Below are 23,473 nucleotides of genomic sequence, written 5' to 3' on the forward strand. Positions count from 1 at the left end.
TTAACTTGAAGTGGATGTATGCAGATCGAATTGAATCGGATATGTATAAATTTTTGACTCAATTCATATTAGAATATTGAGATTAAATTTTATATTTATATTTTTTTTATTTGGATTCGATTTAATATATAAGTTTGTATATTAAATATCATATGTTAGTCATATTACTAATCAAAAAACAAAAATTTAAAAATATTTGTAAAAAATTTTGAAAATTCATAAAAAAAATTAAAAAACTTTTTTTTACTTATTTACACTTATTTATTCTCAAAATATTATTAAATATTATTTAATAATAAAAATAAAACAATAAAAAATTTGCTTCTTGATTGTATTTATCTGTAAATTGGATTTGTTCAGATAAATTTATAAATTAGATTGTATCCACATATTTCGGATTAAATATGAATAAATACTATAAATTTTGTGGATTAAATTTAGATTTGTACACCTCTACATGCCTTTGTCGCCATCTTCACTGCTACCATTCTCGTGTTTCCATACGGTTGTCATAATTCATCCCTAATAATAATAATAATAATAATAATAATAATAATAATAATAATAATAAAAACAAGATAAACTTAATTATTTTGCAAGTAGTAGTAACATAAACTTTTATATTCATACAAATACACTATAGACCCTACTTTATTTAGAAAATACATACCGTAGTAGCAAATTAATTAATGAACAGATCTTATGGGCTGAGTTTATTGGCACAAATGCAGAGGGGAAAACACGGTGGATCGCAAACTTGAACCACTTTTCTTCCGAATGATATCATCACTCCATTAAATTCGTTCCCTGAAGATGCTACTGCACCTGCAATATATATATCATTAACAACCACTAGATTATAGGCTATTTTTGTTAGATATGATAAAAAAAATTGTGGATAATTTATGGTAATAATTAATTGATGTGTTTTTTTATATTAATTTTAATTTTTTTAAATAATAAATTAGACTTAAATTTACATATGGAGAGTTTGATTTATATTAAAATATTTTTTATTATAAAATAAATTAGAGGGATCGATTTATACATTTAAATTTTTTTAATACTAAAATATAAATTTAAGGGTCAGATTTTTATGTTTAAAATATTAAAATAAAAAAAATAAATCTGACTCTCAGATTTGTATGTTAAAAAAATTAAAGGTCACAAATTTGATTATTCTCTACATAAAAAACACATCAAGTTTTTACCTTATTTAAAGAATAATATTATACATTCAAGTCTTTTTCTTAATTAAATCTAACTAAATTAATTTAACATGACAAAAACAAGTTATAGCTAACATTATTCTAAGTTATATTGTTTAACTTGGTTAAATTTAGTTCATAAAAATATTTTGATGTGTAACATGCATTACTCTTTTGGCATATGCTATCTTAACTTTTCACACGAGTAAATTACTATTTTAGTCTCTAACGTTTCAGACAAGTCTTAATCTCAAACGTATTATTTTATTTTTAATAATTTGTTTCTTTCTATTTTAGTCATTTGATTAAAATTCTTTTTTCAAAAATATCTCTTTTTATTATGATTTCTTTTAGATAACAATAAAAATCATAATTATAATGGTTATAGTAATTGTTATAGTAATTTGAGAGTAAAATAATAAAATAATAAAAAATATAACAATAGAGTAAACAATGATATTTTTGAAAGAAAATTTTAATTTTGTCTACAAGACTAAAATAAGACAAATAAAAATAATAGAAAAGGTTATGAATTTGGAAGAGTTTATGACCTTCCTTTCAATGTACATAGTTTCACCTCCGAAAAGAAGAGAATAAAAGAAAAGAGAAAAAAAATATAGAGAAAAAAAATGTAAAAGTGTCTCTATTTTCGAAAATTTGGTTGGAACTAGATTAAACATTAAATAATATGTACATTTTTTTATTTTAAAAGAAAAGGAAAGATGATTTAAGGGAGAAAGAGATGAGAGATACCAGATAGATAAGGCGCACACACAAGCAGAATAACCATGAAAGTGATTAACCTGTAATGTGTCATGTTTATTGGATCCAATTACAAGGGAAAACTTTCAAGTGTGCCATTCACTTTATTGTAACACTGGTATGTCAAGTACGGTCCGGTAAAAGTTAAAAATTTTGTCATGTTGTGTGCGATGAATTACCATAAACATCCCTCAAGTTTTGTTTAAAAGACCAATTTGGTAATCATGTTGTAGTCACTGCTGAACAATGAGCGCAAAGCTGAAGGCTTGAAGCCAAGTCTAGTGCAACGAGACTAAGTCTAGTGCTAATCCAATCATGCTATGAAGCTCCACTTGTCATAACTTTAATTCGTTATATATGTCTATTTTCTAACATTGATAGTAATTCATAAATATTATTAAATATTAAAATTATATATACTATTATTTTTAAAAAAATTATCAAGTCATTATGTATACATAGTAAAATTATGCTAAGTTAATTTATTCCAAATCATATTTATGAAATAGAAAAGATTTTAAATACGAATATATTTTTAAAAAGTTATAATATGTATAGGAAAACAAACTCAATTTAATTTTAAAATCTTATATTTTTATTAAAAAATATAAATAATATTAAGTAAGAAAAAAATTAAAACTATTCAGAGTGTATTATTAATTTAATTATAAAAAAAATATGTAAGTGACATTTTAGAATATGTAAAAAATGAACCTATTAAATATTACCATATAAAAAGTGCCAAAAAAAAATATAAAACAAGAAAATAAAATTAAATAGAAAAGTACAAAAAAATTTTTAATAAAAAACCCAAGAATTTTAGTTATAAAAATAAATTTATTTTAAATTGTGTAATTTTTTGTTGAATAACAATAAAAAAATACAAAAAATTAGTTTCATAACACAAAAAATTATTTTAAATAGTGCAAATATTTTTTTTATATCTTTTTTTTTCTTCTCTTTTATATGTTTTATTATTGACATAAAATAATTTATGTGTCTTCATATATTTCTCTTAAAAATAGTAAATTTCATTCAAACAAATTAGTTTTTAAGTTAAATTATATAAAGATATAATAAAAAATAACACAATAAAATACATAAATTTATTTAAAAATTATAAAAATTATTTTAAATTGTACAAATTTTAAAAAGGAGGTAAAAACAGAGAAAGAGAGAAAGACTAGAGAAAGAAGATGAAAAAAAAGACACTTACGTATATGTGCATATAACTAACACGACTTGATTAAAATTTGATTATTACAAAACAGGGCTACACATCCATATAACCATATAAACAAATTGGCCCAATTCCAAATAGATTCAGGCGCATTAAATGCAGAGTGAGAAACACGCGTCAGACACAAAAAAACCTCTCGTTTTCCATTCGCGCTTCTTTATGAAAGAACGTTACATCTTCAACACGAAACCAATACACCAAAACACTCATTCTCTTCGAATCTCTCTGAACATCGCTCAAACTTCAATCACATTCTTTGCGGAAACCATTACTGCAAAGGAATCGGAAGAAGATTTCACAAGCAACAACCAGAAACAAATGAAAACAGCAACAAAGACTACAAAAGGTATGAGAAAACTACTGTTCATTTAAAATCTTGTAATGTCGCGTTTCGCCTAGTTTCATTTTAGTTTTATTGGTTTGATTTGCTTCGTTTAGTAGATTGAACTATTGTGAATGATTTTTACAGTATAACTAGGGCTTTAAGATATAGGTGCTTGTTCTTATTGGTGTGGATAGTTTAACTAGAGCTTTGTTACTATCTTCAGTACTTCTTTTGCATTGAAGAACACTATTCTTGTTGATTGAAAATTGATAATGATTTATTAACCACATGAACATTTTTCGATTCGATGACCTTTGTGATTTTGGTTCTGTACATGAAGAATTTTTTGTTCGGTGGGTTGTGGCACATTAATTAACTTGATTAAAATATACATGCTTGTGGTTGTTGATGTATTGAATGAGTTTTGTTTAGAACAATCGACATTAGGGACAACTCTTTCACTTTAATAAGCCATACTACTGTAAAATTGTCTAATTATATTTGATTAAGATATGTGGTTGTTCTTATTTGTGTGAATAGTTATATACATTTTTCAGTCTGGTGGCCTTTGTGATTTTGGTTCTATGCATGAAGGATTTTTGGTTCGGTGGGTTGTGACATATTAATTGACTTGATTAAGATATGCATGCTTGTGGTTGTTGATGTATTGAATGAGTTTTGATTAAGATATACATGCTTGTGATTGTTGCCTAGTCTGGACAACAAAGATGTGAGTGATTCAAAACAACTTTGAAAATTGTCCAAAGACCAACATCCTTCATTATGTACACGTATATTCTGGCCGGACAATTTAACCCAGCTGAAGGGTTTGTCTTCAAAATTGGAAATATCTTTAATTTCCACCTCCCCTCTCTAGAGCATACAATTAGTTGATTCTTAATCTTGTCTCCATCTTGAGTTGTGTTCCTGATTTTGGTAGAAAAACTGGCAAGTTTAGAATAATGTTTGTAGAACTTTTCAACTTCTTCTAGTGTCTTGAAAATCATTCCCACCTTTGGGACAAATTTTTCATCCACAACATAGCTGGTCTGCATGGTGAACCAAAATCTCTTAATTATGGTGAACCGAAATCTTAATTACGGTGAAACAATTATCTTCTTAATATTTAATAAGTTAAGTTTTAATATATATTTAAAAAGAAAACCAAAACGATAAGAAATTTAAAGTTTTTAAGTTAAAAATTAAAAGAATAATTAAAATAAGTTAAAATTTTTAATATTTTTTAATTGATAAAAGTAATTCAATTATTATTGCAGATAAAAGATAATATTTATTATGAAATTAAGATGGATAAATAGATAATTTTTTATTAATACTGATATATGTCCAAAAAAATAGATAATTTTTTAATTAGTGTTCTCATAAGTCACCAAAAAATTAGTGTTCTTATACGTTATAATGACCCCAACAGAATACATATATAGGTTATATAATTAATTATTTACCTATTCTAAAGGAAACAATAATTAATTATTTACTAGTAAATTCGTTTTTAAATTTTTTTGGTCGAAAAGTTTAATTTTCAGCAAATTTTAATTATTAAATCAATTACTAAAATTATTACACAAATTAATTTTTTTTATGTTAAATTCTATAACAAATAGACAAATTAACCTCTATTATTATTTAAGAAAATGTTAGAAAGTTATAAAAATTTATTATTTTTTATTATTACTTAGCTATCAGTTTAATTTTTTTAGTTTAATCTTTTTAATCTAATAATCCAAAAACATATTTTATCTCATACTTTTAAACATTAATAATTAAGTGATGATAAAAAATAATAAATTATGATGATCTTTTAGTATTTTTTTATTATTTAATAAAAATTTGAATATTTATAGAGAACAAATAATTTAATATAAAAATTAATTTTTTAACAAAATAAAAGTTTAAAGAATTAATGATTTGATAATTAAAATTTATTAGAAAACTAAAATAATGTTACATAAAACTTTTCTTAAGGCTTTGTTTGGATAGAGGAAAGAAAATGGAAGGAAAGAAAATGAGAGGAAAAAAAATGAGTGGAAAGAAAATAGAAAGAAAAGTAGAGTTATTTGTATGTTGTTTGGATTAAGAGAAAATGGATGGAAAGAAAATAGAGAAAAAATTTTCTTTTGTTTGGATGGAAAGAAAAGTGAGAAGAAAGAAAATCATAAAGTATAAAATTACATTAATACCCTTATAACAAAATAAAGTATAAATATTTTTATTTATTTATATTTTATCGCATTTTATAAATATTTAAAATATTATAATTTTATATATTTAATTTAAATTATTTATTTAATACACATATAATATTTAAATATAAATTTTTATTATAATAATATATTAAAACTATTAAAACTAAATTTATATTGATAATTATTAATAATAATATAACTATGGACAATATTGTAAATATACAAAAATAATCTTTCTCTCCTAGTTTTCTTGCTTGTTATGGATGGAAAATTTTTTTAGTGGAACCCACAAAAAAATTTTCCTTCCTTTCCATTTCCTTTAGCATCCAAACAAAGAAAAATAACATTTTCCATTCATTTTCCTTCCATCCTTTTTCTTTCCTCTTATTTTCCTTTAAAACAAACATAGTGTAAATATCGATCCAGTCATAAATTAATTAGCACTAGCTTACTATTATTAAGACTAATAATTTTGTTTAATTTAAGGCATGATGACGAATAATTTTGCATCCTAAATAGAATCAGTTTAATAAAATTTTGTGTAAGGTGAACTTGCTCTATTTATGATCATTAACGTGAATAATGTTTATTTATTTTCGTTAAAGGCAAGTTTTTAATTTTTTGTTATTAGGATCTCTTCTGCTGCTAAGTAAAATAGATACATTGATAATAAATTAAATTAATTATGATATTAATGAATAATAAAAATTTTATAATAGTATTAAATGACATTATAATAACTAGACTAAAATCTATACGATGTGCAAAGAGAAAAAATAATTTATAATATAAATTTAAAAATGTTATATTATTTATAAATTGATTAAATAATATATAAATTAATATTAAATTTAAAAATACTGTATAAAGTATTAATTTTGTGATTTATATATAATTCAATATAATTATTCAAGTGAAATATTATGTATTTAAAAAAAACAGATATAGATATTTAATATTGTAATAGTATAAAATTACATGTTAATTTTTTTATTTTATATTATTTATAATTAACAGATTTATTAATTTTTTTATGTGGTATTTGTTTTATTTTTTATTTTCTTTGCTTTCTATTAAATTGTTTGTTTGTTCTTTCTCTCATATATTTTTGTAAAAATTAAATGTTTTATAATATTAATTTATTTGAGTTTTGTACTACTCTTTTTTTTATCTTTCTATATAAATTTTTTATTTGAAGATATCTCTTGGATTTTTTATATTTTTTCTTTTGTAATATCTTTGATTAAGCGATTTTCGTCTAAAAATATTAGTATTCGTCTAATTAAAATTTGTTAATAATAATATAACAATATTTTTTTATCAAATACTAAATACATAATTTTTCTACACAATATCTAATTTTTGATATATGAACAACATAATTAAACATTAATATGAGACACATTAAAAAAAAATAGAATAAACAAAAAACTCCTAACACGACTACACTTCAGCCGAAACCATATATAAAGTTGGGGTGGCTTTTCAAACTTGCAGGAGAAGTGGAGGACAAATTGAGAATTTCAACCTAAAAAAAATTTGATAAAGGAAGAAACGGTTGTATGTCTACAAGCACTCTAAATTTTTATGTTCATAGTATATTTTATCAACAAATCTGAACCTTACGTTTTCTTTAATATTATATCTCAACGGTAGTCACAACTGGAATTTTAAACTTGCAGAAAAGTACATGGCATACCTGAAATTCTTCCAATTACAAGTTGCACATGTTGAACTTCAATTTATAGAGTAGCATGTTCCAATTTCAAGGTTTAAAAATAATGCAACTTGGTTACTTCATTACTCGGCCAATAAACACGTGCGAATAAACTATATATTAGCCAGTTGACTTTTCTATTAGTCATGTGCTTACTTATATATTGTGGTGAAAACTAAAGTGCAATTAAGTTTATGTAAAGCTAATAATTAAAAATTATTTGATTATGTAAGGCTAATAATTAAAAGTTATTTGATGAAAATTTAATTAAATTAATTAAATTATTTAACAACTTTAACTGTTAATTTTACATGAAATTAATCGCACTTAAATTTTTACCATATAATTATGTGTTTGTTTCGACATCATTAAATTGATAGAAAAAATATTTTTTTAATAAAAAATATTTTTTTATTGTTTAGTGTGTTTGATAAATTTGTATTTATTGTGTTTGATAAATTTTCAGTAATAAAATTAAAAATACTACAAAAATAAAAATATCTTTTTTAAAATTATAATTTTTAAAAGATATTTTTAAAAAAAATATTTTTACATAATAAATAAATAAAAATTTATTTTTATACTGTTATGCCAAAACATAATTGATAAATAAAAATTTTTTATATAAAATATTTAAACATAAATTTATTTTTATTTTTTCATAAGATTTTTTTTAAATAACTCAAAAAAATATTTTTTAAAAAACACTCATCCAAACAAACCTTATATATGACCTTTAAGAATCTAGTTTAATTAAGGATGTAATATCAAATTAGTATCTCACCATTTCTATATCAAATAAATTAGCTTTAAAATATTTGATAAATTGATCTTTCTTCCATTAGAATATATCAAATAAATTAATCCCTAACAACATAAATGCACAACTTATTTAACCTCTCAACTACAGGAGTTTAAAATAACTAAAAATTCATAATAATTTAACAAGTACTGTTATATATACAAATCTTTTTCACATATAAATCGTATAAGTTAACTCTAATCTAACAGAATTTACTTACATAATAACACGTGCATAAAATCACGTTGTTTCTCTTTGTATCTCACGATTTCTCCTCCTCTTCCTCCTCCTCCTCCTTTTTCTCATTTTTTTTTGCGTTTTTTCTCTTTTTTTTTTCGCGTGTTTCATCTTCATCGTTATTTTTTTATTACTGCTGTTGTTGCTGCATTTTTTTACCTCCTCCTTTTTCTATTGATTTTGCAATATTATGTATTTTTTTTCTTTGTTTGATTTTTTTCTCCCGAGAAAAATTATGAGAATATGAAATAAAAAGATGAAGAAGAAGCAACAGAAGATGAGGAGGAGGAAGATCATGGGTTTGAATTATGCAGAATTTATTAGCACACATACAACGAAAATTTTTAAACAATACACTCAAATATCTTCGTGTTACACCCAAATTTCTTTGTGTTACACCTAAATTTGCTGCAAATACAGAAAAATGTTTCCTCTAATGCTGCATTTTTTTTCTTTTTTTTCTTATTTCTTTCTTTCTTTTAGTTGAATGAATATAAGTTCATCCTCTTTTTCAAGTAATTTTGTACCATTATGTATTTTTTCATCTTTTTTGTTTGACTTTTTTTTATTTTTATTCTTATTAAGAGAGTAAAATAAGAAGAAATAATTGAGAAGATAAAATAAGAAATAAAAAAGATGAATAAAAGAAGAAGAATATGATGAGGAGGGATCGGAGAAGAAGAGTTTTGAATTATGTAAAATTTATCAGCACACATATACCGAAAATTTTTAAACACTACACTCAAATATCTTTGTGTTACACTGAAATTTGTTGCAAATATAGAAGAATATTTTCTTTAATGCAGAATTTTTATATTACATTCAATTCAAACTATCAATAATGAACAACAATTTTCACAAACAAAAATAACATTATACCTACATAATCATAAACTACTAACGAAAATATTAACTAGAATCGAACCACACCTCAGCCACTTAATTGAATTCAAAACAATAATCAATTTCGTTCTGGTTTAATTGACAATCTGAATTTAAATTATTTATTATCTTCAACAACGAGATAACTGTTGATGGAAGAGAGGAGGAAAATAAAGAAGAAGAAATTCCAATGAAAAAGGAGGAGGAGGAGGAGGTGGTGTTGGTGACGACGATAACAAAAGAGAAAAATAACGACAAAAAAGAAGGCACAGTAACGACACGAAGAAAAACATGCGTGCGTAAATATAAATGACATGTATAAATTTGTATCAAAAATAATTTATATTCGAAGAATAATTATAATTTAATCTCTCAACTACAAGATTTAGAAAAACTAAAGATTCATCTGTCACTATTTAAGAAGTATTAAGGAATAAGATGATTATATATATATATATATATATATGAGAGTTTGGTTTATAAATTATTATTCTTAGAATATTTTTTATTATGTATATGGAAAAAAAAATCTTTTATTATTTGAATTCTTAAAAAGATCTGAATTTAATAAAATCTCTTAGTTAGCATACAAAGTTACTTACTAACTTGACTGAATTCATATTCATTTGAATTTTATATATCAATATAATTGTTATAATAACAAATAATGATGCAACTCTAGCTTCAACAACATCCTCAGCAAAATAATATTCCTTCCCTCCATATATATATCTCGGCAACCAATAAAAACATACTTTTAGTGCAATCATTTCCATGAATTATGGACTAAGATTCAAGTATTCTTTATTAATTTTTCCAAAATCTAGATCCAAAGTCTCAATTCTCATTATAAAAAATAATGTCCTCATTACCGTTGGAGTAATCACCGAACTATCTTCGTACTAGCTGGAATGTAAAGTGGACTTGGTTTGGAAGATCAGCAATGCTATAGGTCAGTATTTTTTCAGATTTTGGGTTAATAAATAATCAGTATTTGAAAAAAAAAAATTATTATGATGTACACGTGAGATATTTAAGAAAAAATTATATTTGTTGATCGAATAATAACTAAATTTGATTAAAACTGTTAATCACTGAAATTTTTTGTATATCGCTTTTAGTCTAATCTCTTTAATTTTAATATGGCATGTGGTTATGTGGTTGATCCTTTTAATTTTGCATTTCATGCATATTTATATTGATTAATTCTGAGTGAATTAAAACTTTTCAATAACAATAAAGTTATAATTTAATCTTTGAAAATTTTGTTTTTAAATTGATTAATTTTTAAAAAAAATATCAATTAAATATTTTAAAATAATACATAGTAGATACATTACGTCTTTTTATATATAAATAGTATAAAACAAAATAAAATTACTCATGTGTATTATTATTTATAATAACATATTTTGTTACTGTCACATTATCTACAATAAAATATTTGTTATTTTTTAAGTTTTTATCATATAATAATTTTCATCCATTATTCTCTATCGATTATGAATACTAATAAAATAGGTAAAAAAAATTTCCAAAGATTATTTTCTTTTTATATTTTTTATAAACAGACAAGTCACTATAGTTAATAGTGTATAAGAATATCGTAGTTAATAAATTTTAAATGATGAATTTAAAAAGTATTTTGTTAGATATATAATGACTTTTGTTAACAATATGAATAATAGGCTTTAAAATTGACTAGATAGATAATGACTTTTGTAAACAATATAAACAATAGACTTTAGAATTGACCTAATAAAATAAAAAAATACTCCACTCCCAAATTACCTCATAAACCTTAACATTAGGATAATTATCTGCACACCTAATGAATTAAACATCCAGCAATTGTTAACTGTACATGAGTAAATCCAATCAAAAGAAATAACCATCAAATTAAAAATAATAAACATAATCATCTGCATACCTATTGAATTGAACATTCGATATATATATTGTTCACATTGTTTAATATTCTCATTGTTTATCTATATTTTTCTATTTAAAAAACATATAATGTATCCACTATTTATTATCATTAAAGACCAACTGATATTATATTTTTTAAAAAACTAATTTATCTAATATCAACATTTTTAAAAAACTAATTGTCATTTTATTCTTTTAATAATTTATTGTAAAGTATGTTTTCTCCCCCAAAATGAAACTAGCTATAACAAAACAAAGATCCATAACATTCGTAATTGTAGCTATTACAAGCCTGTGAAAGTTTATTAAAAATAATTCACCATGCAATTAGGCACCTTAAACCAATTAATATTAATACATATTTTATAAAACAGACTCAATAACAAAATTGAATCTAATACCTTTTAAGTTTCTCGAAGGATTACCATGTGTTCATAACACGCAGCGGAAGAAAAGAAAGTAATTCTAAAGATCTATTTTTGTGCTTAAATTTTATTCCAATAATAAATATATAGTAGATCAGATCTAAATACTTGAATACGCTAGTAAAAATCTTTTTCTCCTTCAATGATACGAAGGCGCTATACATATTCACACTGAAACCAACCTTTGCTGTCAACTCTTTGACCAATGGATATCTGATATAAAATGAAAAATCTCTTACAACTCTTTGCACGCCATAAAATTCTTCTCCAAGAATTAGGCTCACATACATTTATGTGTATAAAGGAAAAGGAATAAAATCCGTGTGTTTTATTCTCATTTCCGTCACATTCCTCTACTCTTAGCATACATATATATAGTATGAGATTTGTTATTAATTTTAAATTTGAATCTCAATTCAAATTTAAAGCATATCTTGAAATTCTAAATCTGAATCTTTCAAATTTATAAATCATATCATAACTCAAGTTGAAACAGAATCAGTTAGGATCTCATCCAAATTTAAAAATAGAATAAATAATTATTCTCAAATCTCATTTAATATTCTCAATTATCATACTATTATTATATTCTTGGTGCTAGCAAAGAATATAATAATATTCCATTTTGAATTTATATAATTATTTATTTGATTAAATCAAAATAATAATTAAATAATTCTATAGCAAAGATTAGAACACTCGTTAATGTGTGACCTCATAGGTTCAATACTAAGCGGGTAGTAAATTATTCATACTAAATTTACTAATCAAGGTTAGCGTCTAGCATCACTCCTCAACGACCCGATAGTATGAAGTAATATATTTTTACTAAGAACCTCAGAAGAACAAAGAATAATTCCTTCCATCTTTCTAGCTCTTGGTTAACCCTTAGGGTGTGTGTGGTTCAAAGATTAAATTTTATTCCCAAGAATATTATTCCTAGGAATATAATGCCTAGGAATGAAATTACTTGAAATATAAGATTCCCATGTTTGTTTATAAAACTTGATGCATTGGAATATTATGTAATAATCCTAGGAATGACTAAATTTTTGTTTGGTTGAGTTTAAATTTCTTAGTCATATTATGTAATATGTCAAAATTACCCTTACTCATTCAAATTAAAATATTATTGATTCTAATTTCTTTTGAAATTTACTAAAATACCCCTAATATCAAATATCTTTAGTTAAATTATTTATTGGTTCTAATTTTTTTAAATTTACTAAAATACCCTTAATATCAAATATGTTCAAATAAAATTATTATTGATTCTATTTTTTAAAAATTTACTTAAATACCCCCAATATCAAATATGTTTAACTAAAATTATTATTGATTCTAATTTTTTTTAAAATTTACTTAAATACCTCAATATCAAATATGTTTAACTAAAATTATTATTGATTCTATTTTTTTTAAATTTACTAAAATATTTTATTATTAATTTTAATTTTTTTAAATTTACTAAAATACCCCCAATATCAAATATTTTTAGTTAAATTATTATTGATTCTAAATTTCACTTAATAACAATATGTTTAATTAAAATTATTATTTTTTTACATGTTGAATTTACAAAAATACTTCTAATAAAAAATTTACTAAAATACCCTTAATAAAAATATGTTTAATTAAAATTATTATCGATTCTAATCTTTTCAAATTTACTAAAATACCCCTAATAACAAATATCTTTAATTAAAATTAACATTAACACAATTAAATTTACTAAAAAAGCATTACTATTATGCAAATGAAAGTTACAAAGAAGTTTCAAAAGTAAAAATTACTAGCACTAATAAGCATACATGCACAACTCTTATACAAGAACACAAACACATCAACAAAATAAAATCAATATTACAACCTCACATAGAAAAATTATTTCAATTATTGAGTGTGATGTCTTCTCCTCCATTGGTTCCACATTTCTTGTGCAAGTTGATCTCTCCATCTACCCCAACATAGATTGGTTTATTTCACAAGATTCTTTTGGAGCCCAACTGTGGTCAGACTTCAACAAAAGCAATCTTCAAATCTCCGTTCTTAGTTACAATCATCAGGCTTGTATCACATTGAATAGCAGCTCCATCTATGGTTCTTTTGCTAATCATCCTTGGCACCAAAATGCTCAGAAGAAACCAGACACCAAAATGATTTCCAACATGGTTAGAGAAAACAACAATGACTTCACCATAAAGGCATTCATCTGTATGTAAGCCAGAGGTAGCTCCTCTGCATCCATAAAGGCATGACAACAGACCAAGTGTTATGGGAACCAATTTCTTTATGCATCACTTGTTAAAAGAGATACCTTTATGGATAACAAGTAGAAGATTTGTTTGTGCATCATTTGTTAAAAGAGATACAACTTTCCTCCATGCATATATCAATGTGATGGGAAATTTAACTGACACATACATAATGGCAAAAGAATGCTTAAGAACTGGAGCAGTTGTCATAATATTGGAATAGGAAAAACCTTGGAAACAGAAAACCTCTAATCAAACAATCTTGATGAAAAATAGAGGTATAAAGGGGAAACACACTTCAAAGAACAAGATTTTGCCATTTGAATTTTAAATGATGGGAAAAAAAAGAGAGAAAGATAGAAAAGGAAAAAGAAATGCTTGTTCCAGACATAATCATCCTAGAAAAAGGAAGCAACAGTTCGGAGGAAAGGAAAAAAAATAGCAAACATGTTCTTTCAATTACCTCCTGCAATTCAAATATCAACATCTCGTCGATGAGAGCCTTCACGTTAAACAAACAGCTACAATGAAACTAACCAAATAACAAGCCTGACCAAACACATTATTTAAATCATGTACGCAAAAACATTTACTTAGTTACTTACTCAATCTTTTGAATGACAGGAGATGATATATCAAGAGTAGACCAGAAAAGCATCACTGGCATAGAAATGACAGCTTCAGTTCTTACTTTTTCAGCTTCATCATGCAGACCCATATCTAAAACTTCAAGAACAACACTGCTGCTCAAGTTTGGGCCTAGCTTGGATAATACTTGAAGAGAAAGGCATTTTGCTTTCCATGGGCAATGGTTATCAACAAACAATCTAAAATATATCAACAAACAAGTAAAACAGAATAAATAAATTGAAGAAGCATCGGAGGAAACTTAAAGGGCTTCTTGTTATATGCCAAAATCTGTAAACATGCAGATTGAATAATTGAACAAACTTGCACTATCATACGAAACTGTAACAAATATTACCAGAACATATAAGTATACCAGAACATGCACACCAAAATACATTTTAAAACTGGAAAATTAGACCCCACAGATCCAGTAGCTGAAAATTAGATTGCCACCAAAACAACTTTACATTGTTACTAGTATGTAAAATTCATCTAGACAACAGGATAAAAAAGAGCTTAGTAGTGCATTGTAGCATGGCTCATGAAGTACACAGCACGGGAAGCCAAATTAAGACATGATTAAGCATGTAAAAATGTGTTTTTGTCAGATTCAAGCCAAATTAAGCATGTAAAAATATGTCAAAAGCTTAAACTCTTTATTGAGGCAAATCATCAAATATGTTGTTTGCATGCAACATAATCACAAAGAGCGTATAAGAAATCAAGCAAAATAAAAAATAACTAATCAAATTAGCAGTCTTCTATTGCAGAAAATTAGTGTAATATGATGTAGAAAGCATAAAAAGAACCCAAACCTTAACGAGAGATTCAAAGAGAATTCGCAGAGATAAGCAATGCGAACATGAACTTGAAAAAGAGAAGGAAACCAGTCTTCCGTTTAAGGTAACGGTGGCACCGGTGTAGCTCCGATGGCGATGGTGCCGGTGTAGCTCCGATAGCGGTGGCGTTGGTGAAGCCTCCACTGATTTGGGAAAAAACTCAAACCTTAATATGAGATTCGAAGAAAATTCACAGAGAAAAGCAATGCGAACATGAATCGGAGAAGATAAGGAGACGAATCTTCCGTTTAGAGTAACGGCGGTGCCGGTGCCGGTGCCGGCTCCGGTGGCGGTGGCGTTGGTGAAGCTCACTGATTTGGGAAAAAACTGCTCTGCTAGGGTTTAGTTCTTCAAAAAAAATGAAGAAGAAGTGAAATATAGTATTAAATAATAGGGGTAATTTAGTCTTTTTGTTTCATTATTTATATTCCATTCCCATTGGAATGAAAGATAACCAGGGGGAGATAGGAATTGAATGAGTGGTAATTCAATTCCAAGGAATAAAAGTTATCTTGGAATGTTTTTTTTAACTTTGAACCACACATAGGAATTTCATATTCCCATCTTAAAATTCCTGGGAATGTTCTATAATTCCCCCAACCACACACACCCTTAGAGTTTGGTTTAATTGTCAAACTCTAACTTGTTACCATTATTATAATGAACTGTGAATGACTTAAGAAACTCATTTCTTTATTCATTCAATCCCTTTGGTCAAGGTTTTATTCATCTCAGTCATTATAATCATAGAGCTCAAACTCTTTACCGAGAGTTGATGGATTTCTTATTGACTAATCATTAATTCTACAAGTATTTAAATTATACCCAATATCCATTCAACTAGCACCCTAGGGTAATAGGTGTCCAGAATCAAAGTATAATAAATACATTGTTAATTACTATGACAATCGCATGTCAAAAGAAACTCTATTACTATATTCATCTTGAGAATATCCTATTGACAAATATACGGTAATTATAACCATTCGGAATTCTCAAAGTGAGTCAGTTCAATGGTCATATCTCTATATGTACCATATATATATATATAATTTAATAAAAGAGATCTATTAATCTTCATCCAATGAAGACCATTATATATATATATATATATATATATATATATATATATATATATATATATATATATATATATATATATATATATATATATTAATCTTTCCGGATTATTAATGTCTTTTTTAATAATCCTATAACAAAGAATAATTTAGATTAAATTATAAAATATTTATCTCTCAATATTATGATCACTATCACAATGATAAATCTCTAAATTTAATCAATGATGTTATTATATTAACATTTTGATATGATAACAATAACAAATTATTTGACACATGATTGATTGGATTATGATCATACTATTTATTTCCAACACTTCTTACATCTTTAACCATTAAATTATAATTATTTTTGGTATTTATTATCTCATTCATATATATATATATATATATATATATATATATATATATAATTTATGATGATCCAAATATTTTAATTTAATACATTATATAAAGAACAAAGTACCTGGCATCATCATCTTATATTATTACACAAGCTAATAAGCAAGCATAAATTACAGCTTTTATATTCATACAAATACTAAGTACATACATCATTCTTTATTTAAGAACTAGTAGTGTAGATAAAAATTAAGAAATTAACATAGCCAACAATGTCTTATTTTGCTAATGAGTTATAAAAATGATATAGTATATTAGTTTTTTTATTCTTATTTAAAAGTCTCGAATTTGAATTTCATTCTTAATTCATAAAAAAAAAACATCTTACTTTCATTGGTTTATACAAAGACAAATTCTATTAGACCTAGAAATTGATGTCGAAATTTGTTTAATTTAAAAATGAGACACAAACTTCGACTTTTAAATAAATATAAAAAAAACTATGTCATTTGAGATATAATTCGTTAACTTTTTTAAATAAATTTTAATTTTTTAAAAATTATTTATTTTTATATTTTTTTAATTAAATATTAATTTTTTATTTTTTTAAATAAATTAAACACCACTTTTTAAGCATCATTTACTATATACAGTAGCCATAAAAACCACCACCACCACCAAAAGCACTTAAATCACAAACCCTTCCACAAGGGGACTGCTCGCAATCTGAAGAGTATACACATTGATCTATGCAATAATCTTGAAGCAGTTTTCTTCCCAATGACGTTATTAGTCCATTATTAAATTCATTCCCAGAAGTTGATGATGCCGCTGCTGCTACAATAATTTACAACAACCGTCAAGTTATTAGTCCCCTGTGGTAGTTTATATATGGAGTTATCTATTAAGTTTAGCTTATAAAGTAAAATATATGCTAGTTAAAATTTTAATGCATTTAATTTTTTTTATAGATTAGATTATTCTATTATTTTATATAATTTTTTTAAAAATTTTTATACCAATTATAAATTTATAACTAAATTTTTATTAACAGTAAATGTTATGAAAATATTTTCATCTATCTCACATATTAGTAATTATTAGCAAATATGCTTAACACATATTTTGGTTAAGTTAAACATTTTTGGAATAGAAATAATATATGATTATAAATTTAAAATTAATATAAAGATTCAATTAACAATTCTTAAAATATAAAAATTTAATTATAAATTTAATAAAATTAAAAAAGCTAAATAATAATTAAATATTTTTTATTTTATCAAAGTTTTCTTTTGATTTCTTACTTTTTATTTTTATTAATATCCAATAAAATTCTTATCAATAACAAAACTACACATGCATACGCCATATATATATATTCGGAGTCTTTACAATATATACTCTAATCTATCCCTTCAACACTTATACAAAGCTCTTATAAATTTTTTAATTATCCAAATTCTAATTCACTAAAGTTTCTGTGTATCCATCATTGTAACATATATAATCATCTTTTTATATAAATAAAATAAAATAATTTATTTATATATTCATGATATTTACTCTTAATCCTTAACTTTTAGACCATTATTAAATGAAAATTAAAGTCTCTTATAGATACAACTCTACCGTCTGAATAAAAATATTAATCCAGAACAAAGAAATTCATAATTTTATGGCTAAAGTTATAAAATTTGTATGGTTATCTATTTTTAAATAAGTTGAGAGAGAGAGAATAGGGATCTACTTTAAAATAATTTTTTTTTTCGAAAAGGTAACTGAGTTGTTTAAGAGAGAGAGAGAGAGAGAGGTACATACCAGCGAGATAAGAAGGCGCACAGAGCAGCAGAATAAGCATAAAAGTGATTATTATTAGCTTGTATTGTACCATGTTTGGACTTTGGATCCTACTAAAAGTTGCATATGTTGAACTCCAATTTATAGTAGCCTTCTCCAACTTTATTAAAGCTTTAAAAATGACGCAACTGGGTCGCGAGAGAGCTTATAGGATTGAAAATTAAAGGGTTGATTTCTTGAAGTTGACTTTCTTATTAATCATATGCTCACGTTACATTATATTATTATTTTATATTTAAAAATAATGCAACATGGCCAATATGACGCGCCAAAAGTAATTGTGCTAACTGCTAACTGCCAACTGCTTGGTGAATTGCAAATTAAAAAGCTTCGTTTATCGTTAAAATTGATTTTCTTATTAGCTTTTGGATACTACATTATATAAAGTTAAATTCTATTTTATTTTTTTAATTGACGAGTTATATTAATTTAGTTTTTGATTTTTTAATAACTATAATTTGATCTCGAAATTTAAAAAAATATATTAATATAGTCTTTCGTATATTTTTCGTCACCAAAGTTTAACGCCGTTAATGATGTGGCTCAAATCTTGCCACACTAAACATATTAAAACGAAGTCATATGTGTTTTAGCGTTATAGAAGACATTAAACAATATCGTTTGAGGGTTATGATAAAAAACTTGATTATGATGATAAGATTGTTCAAATTTTCAAATAATATCGTTTAATGCCTTTTTTTAGCATAAAAACGCATACGACGTCATTTTAATATGTCTAATGGGACAATACTTGAGTTACATCACTAACTGCATTGAATTTTAATGACAAAAAATATACGAAAAACTACATTAATGCACTATTTGAATTCAGAAAATTAAATTGTAACAATTGAAAAGTTAGGAACTAAATCAGTATCACTTGTCAATATCAAAGACCAAAGTGAAGCTTAACTCCATTTATGACACCATTAAACTCTAAAATAATATATTAGTAATACTTATACATGAGGGTGTGTTTTTCTCTTTTCTTTTCTTTTACTTTATTTCGTTCATTCGTTGTGTTTTTTGCTTCTCAAAATTGCGCTTGAAACTCGTCAATAATTTTTAGTAGTATATAAAGTCTCTTTTTTCTATGGCATTATTATTCATCCTCACTAAAACCACCATTGCCCCCATTTCGGAGAAGCTTGATGGCAACAATTTAGTCACCACATAGCAACAAGTACCTCTTAGCTTCTTGTTCAAATTTTGGGGATGGATAAATTAGCTAATATAGAATCAGTCAAATCCAAAGAATGGAGACAACATGGCCACTCCATTCTATATCTTCAAACCTTCAAAAACAAATATTTTTTTTGCAATCATTTCCATGAAATGTGGATTAAGATTCAATTATTCTCTATTAATTTTTTCAAAACCTGGATTCAAAGTCTAAAATCAGCACTACAAGAAACATGTGCATTATTGTTGGAATTACTATTGGGCCCATGGTTATCGAATTGCACATTCTAATGCTTAAATTTGACACTAAAATAAAACATCAAACTTATAATTGGTGCAAAATATTACCGTCAAATTTTTTCGATAGTAAATCAATTAAATGAAATGCATCATTTTATTTAAAGAACTTCACATTATATTTTAATTATTTTGATGTTAGATTCGATGCAAATTAAGACCCTACATTCGAATTTATGGTTCTCCTCTTCGTTTTTTGATACAAACTCTATTAGATAAATTAAAAACTAACGACATTGTCAATTCGTCTAATTACAAGACCAATATTTAGGAGAATAAAATAAAATTTTACAAACATGGTTAAATCGTTTGTTCAATATATGTATTAAGAATTGACCAAGATAGTAGTTAACGATAATAGAAAATCAAACGTCTTATTATTTTCAAGTTGCATTGAAGACTCTCATTAATCAAACTAAATTAATATATATCACTTTATTAGTATTTATTTTAAGACTTATTTTATTTTATTTTATTTTTATTATTTTAGGCTTAATTATAATTTGGCCAATTTGTCTTAGTGAATTTAATTATGAATTTAATTATGAGTTAGTGTTTTAAAACTAAGAGATAAAAAAAACTCTAAATTTTCTAACCACTTTGTTTCAATTTTGATGAATAAACTTTTTTTTGAATTTTTTGAGAAATTTGGGTGTGAATAGAAGAAGTAGAGTGATTTTCTTAAGTGTTGTATTAGAAAATCAAATTCAGGTAGAGCATTCTCTTTCTTTGATTTTCATCTGTAATTTGAAAAAATAATTAAAATACTATTCTATCAAATTATCATTTAATTTATAAAATTAAGTGTAGAACAAACACTTTGATGAAGATATGAGTTATTTCTAACTCTGAAAAATCTAAGATATGGTCGAATGGTCAGTTTACTCGTCCGCTTAAGTAAGTTTAGGAGTTCAAATTTCGCCTTATGCATACAACAACTCATTGGCCAATGGCAAACCCTTAAAGAGCAGAATGAAGATTTTACAATTTCAAAAGGTCCAGCATTAGAACACGTACAAAAAAGCTCAAGGAGAATTTTGGAAACTTGACAGTGCTCATACACGAGGAAATACATCAATTGTTAAACAAAGGAGAAAAGACAAACTTCATTGGATTAAGTTAGGAGAGCAGAAGTTCAATAGTATTTTTCAAGTATAGTGAAAGACATAAATTTAGTATTAATTTTTGTATTTAGATCATATTTCAGTTTGATTTGTTGTTAAAATTTGTTTAGTAGTATTTTTAGGTTTTTAAATTTAAATCAAATTTGATATAATCTAATAAGATTAAATTTGAATTAAATTAGTTATCATTAAAGTGGTTGAATTGCAATTTAAAAATCAAATTCCTCAATCAAATTTTGAATCGTAAATTGCAAATTGTACCGAATCGTAAGATTCATAAAATATTATATATATATAATATCATATAAAATAATATTTTAGATAAAAATATACAAAACCATCAATATACTTCATTATTATAGTCATATATAAGGTCCAAAAAACCAACTAGTTATCATAGCCACTGATAAAGATTTTTAAATGGAGAGAAATAATGACGAAATATGAAGAGTTTGATGAAGAAAAAGAAAAAGAATAAAAAAAATAGAGAAAAGAAAGAAGCAAATGGAAATCAAAAGAAAAAAAAAGAAGTAAGAAACCATGAGACTTCAATATTACCTTTTAATCTTTCTCTTTAAAATAATAATATATATCCAAGTATTTTTAAGGAGACAATGAAAAATTTTGACAATATAAATAAGAAAAAGTATGAGGAGTCAATGAAATATTTATACAATGTGTACAATGAAAGTTTATGGAGTATTAGAGATATAATCATTAGTGTTACATGTTTTTATCAGCTCAAGCTTTTGGGATGAGTGGTATTATGACATGATATTAAAGCGCTAGATCTAAAAAGTCAAGAGTTTGATTCTTAGTGAACTCTGAAATTAGTTTAATTTTTCGAAAAGAGCCCCCTCTAGCAACTCTAGCAGCGCCATCATCCACCCCAACAGTTCCAACAGTGCCGTGATTCTCCTAATTAAAATAACCATTTGATTACATATAAAACTAATTACCCCTCAAAATATTAAGTCTTTATACTTCAACCAAATCCAATAAACTAATCATCTAAATGCTTATTAAAACAAACATCTATATATCTACTACATTGAATATTCAAATTATTTTAATTATATTTAAGTAAATAATCATCCACATTAGACATAAAAATAACTATCCATCCACCTAGTATAATGAATATCTGCATAAAAAAAAGGTTTTCACTTTTGTATCCGATTCCTGTGTTGCGGGAGCTGTCAAGCGCAGGATGATGGAGCATAATTTTCTTCTTCCATAGTAATTGCGAGAGGAGAATGCAGGGACTTACTATTCACGAATTTGCTCCCACGGTGTCATCGCGTTGCTGTGACAGCTTCCGCACAGCCGCCGGGAGGTCCAACGATCAAGGGTAGCGACTGCAACGATATCGGGAATGACAACGGATAACGGATGCGGCAGGATCGTGGGTTGTAGTGGGAAATGGTTGCCGATTGCACAGGAAACGAGAGTTGCAGCGGTCCCGGGAAATGACACCGGCGAAACAACGTCTGACAACACGCGGCAGCAGTGGCAAATGGTCGAAAGGGGGGTTGCTGCAACGTCAAAATGGGCAGTGGTGAGCGGGAGGTTTTGATTATTAATTATAATTTTATTTTCCTAATTTAAACTATTGTTCACAAATGTCATTGTATCCTATATTCTATCATATTTTAAAACTCCCACCAAAGCGCACCATTTGGTAACACACACATCATTTTTGTTCTCCAATAATTCTACTATTAAACTATCACCGCATCGTTAATTACTCATTCAATATGTCTCAACGGGTTGTATTCTTCATGCAGGGAGTCATCTTCTTCCTGGCGTCAGGTTTTCGGGGTACTGTATCAAGTTACCGTTTTTTCCTCTTCTTCTTTGAATCGTAAGTTGAAGCTCGATTTATGATTCCTACTTGTATCGTGCGATTCACAGATTGAATCATTCGAACACTGAAAGCCATTTGATTTTCTTCATTGATTTGAATCACTGATGCACTGATTTGTATCGAATTGTGCAATTTATGATTCGGAATCGCACTATATCTTTTGACTACCATGATTATCATATCTTTAAAATTTTTAAATTAAATTAAATTAAATTAAATTAAAATTAATTTTATAATCATATCTAAATGATTCAACCT

General features: G+C 25.5%; 1 long non-coding RNA gene across 1 annotated transcript; it reads right to left on the reverse strand.

Moving 5' to 3' along the window:
- Positions 1 to 13,464: 13,464 nt before the first annotated feature.
- LOC130933219 (uncharacterized) lies at positions 13,465 to 16,361 on the reverse strand. The gene is made up of 2 exons (XR_009067650.1): positions 15,438 to 16,361; positions 13,465 to 14,819 (listed from the first exon to the last, which is right to left on the reverse strand). It is a non-coding gene; the product is annotated as an uncharacterized LOC130933219 (long non-coding RNA).
- Between the last annotated feature and the right edge of the window lie 7,112 nt (positions 16,362 to 23,473).

This window comes from Arachis stenosperma, chromosome 6 (genome assembly GCF_014773155.1).
Source record: "Arachis stenosperma cultivar V10309 chromosome 6, arast.V10309.gnm1.PFL2, whole genome shotgun sequence".
NCBI classification, from domain to species: Eukaryota; Viridiplantae; Streptophyta; class Magnoliopsida; order Fabales; family Fabaceae; genus Arachis; species Arachis stenosperma.